Below are 9,069 nucleotides of genomic sequence, written 5' to 3' on the forward strand. Positions count from 1 at the left end.
TACGTGAAAAGGTATTTTCATTTTCATGCATTTTTTCTGAAAATATCATGAACATATTTTTGAACTTATGGAAATTGTTTAAATGTCGCATACTTTTTAATTTTATGATCATTTTCTAGAACAACATAATAAAATTTAAAATTCCAAAAATATTATTTAACGTGTGGTACAACAAAATATGATTTATATGCTATAAAAAGTATAATGTTAGATTCATATTAAGAAGTGGATTCCCGTCACATGTTTTTGTGATATATAGTTTATGTTTTATTAGTTAAATATTTTAAGTATGAACCAAAATATGAACAAAGCCAATAAACCCAGAGAAAGTAACTAAAGTAATTAGGACAGGCTAATTGAGAATGACACATCAGTTTTTTCCCGTCAACTAGTGGTGCGATTCAGGAATGCTATTGATGACATAAATAGTTTTATTGAATTAGGAGGTTCATGGAAAGGAAAGGAGTTAAAAACATTGTTTATAAAGCGCGCTGCCTTAGATGCTTAGGCGATAAGGCGCCCTCGCATCGCCTTGCAAATATGCTGCTTTGGGCGCTTAGGCCTTAGCGTGGATGGTGCTCGCCATAGGTCTCCTTATTGCTTATAAACGGTGGCTCCAAAACAAAACATGTAGCATGAAATCCTTCATCTTTTTTGCAACACGCTGCAACCAAAGTGATAACCCTTGACCCCTACCAGAGTACAAAATAAGAAATTCTTATCTAGATAGTAAATCTAGACCTAGCTTCTCGGAGCCCTTGCAGACGAGGGTTTTATCGCGAACCTTCCACAACAAATCTACAACCATGCGGGTTTTCTTTCTCGTCCTCCTTGCTATTAAAGTCGCCCTTTCTCATCAGGTCCCTCCTCAATTACCTCAACCATTGCCACCACTTGCTGGTGGTAGTGGGAAGAAGAGAAAAAACCCGAGGAGGAAGAAGGAGGGCATGGAGGTCAGAGATAAAAGTGGGGGCTGGTGAGGAGGAAAAGGGTCCGAAAGAGAACACCTTGTTCCTTCCTCGGCTGAGTGGTCCAATGAAACGAAGGATCACCGAGCAGCATTTACGGTTGTTTGAGGTGGTTGGAGGTATCGAGTTTTCTTTCGCCAGGTTGATGCCTTTTTTTCTAGGTTCTCTTGCGCATCTTAAAATTGATTTGAATGTGGAGGTTGGTGTTATTTGAGTGCATGCTGAAAATATTTACATTTACATTTCCTCACATTACATATGCCCCCTTGTGTGTCTTTGTAACATACTCAAAGTTTGAAATTTATTCAGGTGGGGTGCCTCCCCTCCCCACTGACATGCAATTTTTATCTTGTGAGTTATTTATTAGGTTGTTGTCATCTTTTCATGACATCTACTGCAACATAGATGGGTTGAACAACCTAGCTAATATGATGAGCGCAAAACAAAGGGACGCGCGGGATATCAAGGGCAAAACAGAAAAAAAAAATAAGGGTTTGGCATGTTTATAATTTCAGTGACCACTTCCATAAGAGAACAACTAGCAAATTGGCCGTTGCAAATGTGAGTGCACCATTTTTAGTGCGCGGGCATCATCTTTATATCACACGTAAAATACTACAAATGGTAAATAACAAATTTTTAATTGTATATGTCTAATGTGCCTAGTCCATATTATCTATCTATATTGATATTATGCAGTATATAATATTAACTTAATACAGGGTTTAGTGGTCTATTCATATTGTTTCAAAGACTACAAATTGCGAAAGGACCTAGATATCTTGTAGTATTTACATACATCAGTCTAATTTAATATCATTAATTGATTGCACATAACTAAAATCATTTTTTTGGAAAAGGAGAAGGACACATTGCCTCGGCTCCAACCAATACAACCATCCATTTGTGATACCTAGTTTAGTTAGAAGTACATAACAAATAAAATAACAGTTGCTTCCACAAATTGGTTGCGTTCAGAAATTCCCATGGGTAATTTATATTGTCAAATTTTATCACATGTGTTTTCCTTTATATCCACTAAGTTCCGCTTTCAATATCGTCATTAGAAGGTTGCAATAAAACCTCTTGCTTCACACCAAATTTTCTAAGAGGTCAACCTATTTATAATTTGGGATAGTTATGTAAAATATTTGTAACATCTTGCACGAAGAAATATTTATAGTAATAAGCCAGAAAAGGTGCAAACATGTCATCGAATAGCACATCAAGTCTTCAAAAACTATACTGACCTCATTGTTTCCACAACGTGCCGTAAAAATTATTTTCTTTGAAGACCATAAATTTTAGAAGAAAATAGCTTTTCTATAGCCCTTTTGTAGTTTCTTTGATAGTTTCAGTACCAGTCCATCCAGCAAACATTTCATTCGAGAAAAATCCAACTAATTAAAATTTGAGTATATATTCATTTCCTTCACTTTATGGACAAGAATTGACAAATTGAACCGTTATTTTCCATATAATTATTCAGCATAGAAAACTATAGCTTTTGAATAGATAGTTTGGAGTACTCATATGGACCTTCCCAACATAAATATCAAGTAAGACATCATAATAAGCTACTGTAGCTAAACATAAGTCTAGAAGGTATTGTGAGACCAATACAGCTCTCCCCTACAAGTTTGACCAAACGGGCCGGTCCAACGGATGTTGTATGTGAACGGTTTTCAGAAGTTTCCTTATAAGTAAGGTGGTTATTAGTTTTAGGAAAGTTTCATCAAGTTTTTTCCTTTGTTTTTTCAACTAGTTTGCCGGTTTTCATTTTCAGTTTTTCCTTTTAAATTCTTGTTCTTTTTTCTAACATTTTCTTCGTATGTTTCCTTTCTGCAATACATAGTGACATTTTTACAAATACAAGTCAATTTTTATTGAATACATGCAAAATATTTTTTCAAATCCATAACAAATTATTTTCAAGTTCATGTTGAACACTTTTCCAAATACATGTTGGACATTTGTCAATAGCATGTTAAACATTTATAAATACACGACGAGCATTGCTTAAACACACACTGAACATATTTCAAAAATGTCATGAACATATATTTGAACATTTGAAACATTTTTATATGTCATAAACATTTTTTAAGGGTACAGAACATCTTTTTTTCAAACATGCAGAGAATTTTTACATTTAATGAAAACTTCCCAAAATAAATGCGTGCACATATTTTTAAATGGTTGGACATTTAACAATATCATGAACATATCTTAAACATGTGAAACGTTATTGAAGTGTTATGAACATTTTTATTTCAATTGTATCGAACAACTTTAAAAAGTTTTGTGAACATTTTTTTTACATTTCATGAACATTTTCTTTAGAATATCACTAAAAATTTTTTAAATGTGTGGACATTTCTTAAATGTTTTGAACATTTTTTACAAACTACATGAAAAATTATTCACATTTTCATCATTTTTTCTTAAAATGTCAGGAACATATTTTAAAATGTACGGAAATCTTCTATATCTAAATAGGGGCACCCCACTATGTGATTTTCCTGCCTTCTCATGAAGCCACGTCACCCGAATTGTTCTAGCCGTTGATGCAGCATAGATCAGTAGTCTACAGCTGTCCGATCAAGTGTTGGTCCAATTTACTAAGAGTTGCCACCGCCGAGTGAAAATATACGGCTTCGTACTTACTGCTCGCTGCTGGCCCCCCGACGCCATCTTTTGGGTTGGGCGTAAGATTTGCTAACAGGGCTGTTCGTGCGAGCCCATGGGAAATAAAAGCCCGTGGACATCAAGCTAGCCCATATAACTGCTCGCAGTAGGTTTCTAGGGTTCATCTTCCAGTTCCTCTCGCCTCCGCCGTCGCTCTCTCTTCATCTCAACGCTGCCGCTATCTCTTCCGCAAATACACATGAAGCAGCAACATTCATTGCCCTTCAATACCTCACCTTCCATTACCTTGCAAATGCAACCGGCCGCGATCTTTAAAGGGACATCATCGACCACAGAAGACTGCTCGGGTCCTCCTACCCTCCAAGCCAGCCTCCAGACGTCAACTCTGGTAGGTGAATGCTTCCTATTGTCAGCCACTGTCAACCTTTCCTTTTCCCGAGCTCATGGTTTTTGAATTTACCATCTTGCACTTCGGATCCAAAGGTGTCCGCCGCCAGGAGCCCTCCCGGTTCCGGAGTCATTGTGCCACGACCCACCCTTCACCGGACAGACGATGTCGCCCCCTACAAGAAGCACCCACCGCCCATGCTCCCCCAAACCAGCCATCGCTACTATTCCTTCCGCCGTCAGCACCGTCGGATCCCCGGTTAGCCGTCGCTGAACAGATGTGCAGTGCCACGCGCTTCGACAAAGGATTCCTCCGCTACGCCCGACGCGCTCCCGGTAGAGCGCCACGACCGACGTTGCCCATGGCCAGCCACTGTAGGTAACCCCAACATCACCAAGCCCGATGGTTCCTCTGCCAGCTACCGCCGCTATACCTTCCGTCGCTTGCCAGATTCGTTAACTCCATCTTATTCGTTCATCTTCGTGATGCCATTTTTATTGCTGCACATCAGGTGTCTCTGAATTTTTCTACCCTCAACATTATGCTTTTGAATTTCAGGTCATGTTATGGATGAAAAGGTGCTCAGCGTGTTAGATCTTTTGCTGCTCTAATTGCCTACTTCACAGGTCGTATGCTATTGTGACAGTCATTATGTTGCCGAGAGCCGAGAGGCCTTATGTAGGTGTGTGTTTTCACATAACAAGCTATCCCGGTTATCCTATAAATTTGTATTATTTTCCTGCTGATTTTTCTAGCTTGATTTCCCGCAGCAACGCGCGGGGCATCATCTAGTTGCATAAATGTCTCAAACATTTTCTTTAATTTTACAATCATTTTCTAAAACCGCATGAAAAAAACTTAACATTCCACAAAAAAATTAACATGTGATACAACACAATATGATTTATATGCTATGAAAAGTATACTGTTAGATACAAACATATTCAAAAGAGGGTTCCGCCACATGTTTTTGTGTATATAGTTTATATATTTTGTTCATTAAATATTTTAAGTTTGACCTAAACTACCAAGACTGCCAATAAACCCGGATAAAGGAAATTAATAAAGAGATTAGGACATGCTAATTGAGAATGACACATCTTTTTTTACGTCACCTCGTGGTGCGATTTAGGAATGCTATTGATGATATCAACAGTTTTATTAAATTGGGAAGTTCAGGGAGAGGAAAGGAGTTCTAAGCATTGTTTATAAAGCGTCCCGCCTTAGATGCTTAGACGATAAGGCGCCCTGGAAACACCATACGAATACGTCCGCTTTAGGTGCTTAGGCATCGGCGCAGATTGTGCTAGTCTTAGGTCACCTTACTGCTTATATATGGTGGTTCTAAACGAAACGTGTAGTGTGAAATCATCCATCTTTTTTGCAAATATGCTACAAGCAAAGTGATAACCCCTCACTACTGGGGAATGCGGTAATTACAAAAAAAATCCGACGCACACGCAAGATCATGGTGATGCATAGCAACGAGAGGTAAGAGTGTTGTCTACGTACCCTCGTAGACCGTAAGCGGAAGCGTTATGACAACGTGGTTGATGTAATTGTATGTCTTCTCGATTGACCGATCCTAGTACCGAAAGTACGGCACCTCCGCGATCTGCACACGTTCGGCTCGGTGACGTCCCATGAAATCACGATCCAGCAAAGTGTCGGGGAAGAGCTTCGTCAGCACGACGGCGTGATGACGGCGATGATGATGCTACTGGAACAGGGCTTCGCCTAAGCACCGCTACGATATGACCGAGGTGGATTATGGTGGAGGGGGGCACCGCACACGGCTGGAAACAATCAACTTATGTGTCCTTGGGTGCCCCCTGCCCCCGTATATAAAGGAGCAAGGGGGGAGGCCGGCCGGCCCTAGTGGCGCGCCAAGGGAGGAGGAATCCTCCTCCTAGTAGGAGTAGGATTCCTCCTTTCATAGTCCTACTAGGAGGAGAAGGGGAAGGAAAGAAGGAAGGGAGAGGAAGAGAAGGAAAGGGGGGCGCGCCCCCTCCCTAGTCCAATTCGGACTCCCTATAGGGAGGGGGCGCGGCTACCCCTTGTGGGCTGCCTCCCCTCCTCCCTATGGCCCATGAAGGCCCAACTTTCCCGAGGGGGGGGGTTTCGGTAACCCTCCGACACTCCGGTTTTCTCCAAAATCACCCGGAACACTTCCGGTGTCCGAATATAACCGTCCAATATATCAATATTTATGTCTCGACCATTTCAAGACTCCTCGTCATGTCCGTGATCATATCCGGGAGTCTGAACTACCTTCGGTACATCAAAACACATAAACTCATAATACCGATCGTCACCGAACGTTAAGCATGAGGACCCTACGGGTCTGAGAACTATGTAGACATGACCGAGACACGTCTCCGGTCAATAACCAATAGCGGAACCTGGATGTTCATATTGGCTCCCACATATTCTACGAAGATCTTTATCGGTCAAACCGCATAACGATATACGTTGTTCCCTTTGTCATCGGTATGTTACTTGCCCGAGATTCGATCGTCGGTATCTCAATACCTAGTTCAATCTCGTTACCGGCAAGTCTCTTTACTCGTTTCGTAATGCATCATCCCGCAACTAACTCATTAGTCACATTGCTTGCAAGGCTTATAGTGATGTGCATTACCGAGAGGGCCTAGAGATACCTCTCCGATACTCGGAGTGACAAATCCTAATCTCGATCTATGCCAACTCAACAAACACCATCGGAGACACCTGTAGAGCATCTTTACAGTCACCTAGTTACGTGATGTTTGATAGCACATTAAGTGTTCCTCCGGTATTCGGGAGTTGCATGATCTCATAGTCATAGGAACATGTATAAGTTATGGAGAAAGAAATAGCAACAAACTAAACGACCATCGTGCTAAGCTAACGGATGGGTCAAGTCAATCACATCATTCTCTAATGATGTGATCCCGTTAATCAAGTGACAACTCATGTCTATGGTTAGGAAACATAACCATCATTGATTCAACGAGCTAGTCAAGTAGAGGCATACTAGTGACACTCTGTTTGTCTATGTATTCACACATGTACTAAGTTTCCAGTTAATACAATTCTAGCATGAATAATAAACATTTATCATGATATAAGGAAATATAAATAACAACTTTATTATTGCCTCTAGGGCATATTTCCTTCAGTCTCCCACTTGCACTAGAGTCAATAATCTAGATTACATTGTAATGATTCTAACACCCATGCAGTCTTAGTGTTGATCATGTTTTGCTCGTGAGAGAGGCTTAGTTAACGGGTCTGCGACATTCAGATCCGTATGTATCTTGCAAATCTCTATGTCTCCCTCCTTGACCTGATCGCGGATGGAATTGAAGCGTCTCTTGATGTGCTTGGTTCTCTTATGAAATCTGGATTCCTTTGCCAAGGTAATTGCACCAGTATTGTCACAAAAGATTTTCATTGGACCCGATGCACTAGGTATGATGCCTAGATCGGATATGAACTCCTTCATCCAGACTCCTTCATTTGCTGCTTTCGAAGCAGCTATGTACTCCGCTTCACACGTAGATCCCGCCACGATGCTCTGCTTGGAACTGCATCAACTGACAGCTCTACCATTTAATAAAAATATGTATCCGGTTTGTGACTTAGAGTCATCCGGATCAGTATCAAAGCTTGCATGGACGTAACCATTTATGACGAGCTCTTTGTCACCTCCATAAACGAGAAACATATCCTTAGTCCTTTTCAGGTATTTTAGGATGTTCTTGACCATTGTCCAGTGATCCACTCCTGGATTACTTTGGTACCTCCCTGCTAAACTAATAGCAAGGCACACGTCAGGTCTGCTACACAGCATTACATACATGATAGAACCTATGGCTGAAGCATAGGGAATTACTTTCATTTTCTCTCTACCTTCTGCAGTGGTCGGGCATTGAGTCTGACTCAACTTCACACCATGTAACACAGGCAAAAACTCTTTCTTTGCCTGATCCATTTTGAACTTCTTCAAAACTTTATCAAGGTATGTGCTTTGTGAAAGTCCAATTAAGCGTCTTGATCTATCTCTATAGATCTTGATGCCTAATATATAAGCAGCTTCACCGAGGTCTTTCATTGAAAAATTCTTATTCAAGTATCCTTATATGCTATTCAGAAATTCAGTATAATTTCCGATCAATAATATGTCATCTACATATAATATCCGAAATGCTACAGAGCTCCCACTCACTTTCTTGTAAATACAGGCTTCTCCAAAAGTCTGTATAAAACCATATGCTTTGATCACACTATCAAAGCGTATATTCCAACTCCGAGAGGCTTGCACCAGTCCATAAATGGATCACTGGAGCTTGCATACTTTGTTAGCACCTTTTGGATCGACAAAACCTTCTGGTTGCATCATATACAACTCTTCTTTAAGATATCCATTAAGGAATGCAGTTTTGACATCCATTTGCCAAATTTCATAATCATAAAATGCGGCAATTGCTAACATGACTGCGGTTGAGAAGGTCTCATCGTAGTCAACTCCTTGAACTTGTCAAAAACCTTTTGCAACAAGTCGAGCTTTGTAGACAGTAACATTACCGTCAGCGTCAGTCTTCTTCTTGAAGATCCATTTATTCTCTATGGCATGTCGATCATCGGGCAAGTCAACCAAAGTCCACACTTTGTTCTCATACATGGATCCCATCTCAAATTTCATGGTCTCAAGCCATTTTGCGGATCTGGGCTCATCATCGCTTCCTCATAGTTCGTAGGTTTATCATGGTCAAGTAACATGACCTCCAGAACAGGATTACCGTACCACTCTGGTGCGGATCTTACTCTGGTTGATCTACGAGGTTCGGTAGTAACTTGATCAGAAGTTTCATGATCATCATCATTAGCTTCCTCACTTACTGGTGTAGGAATCACTGGAACTGATTTCAGTGATGAACTACTTTCCAATAAGGGAGCAGGTACAATTACCTCATCAAGTTCTACTTTCCTTCCACTCACTTCTTTCGAGAGAAACTCCTTCTCTAGAAAGGATCCATTCTTAGCAACGAATATCTTGCCTTCGGATCTGTGATAGAAGGT

This window comes from Triticum urartu, chromosome 7 (assembly GCF_003073215.2).
Source record: "Triticum urartu cultivar G1812 chromosome 7, Tu2.1, whole genome shotgun sequence".
NCBI lineage: Eukaryota > Viridiplantae > Streptophyta > Magnoliopsida > Poales > Poaceae > Triticum > Triticum urartu.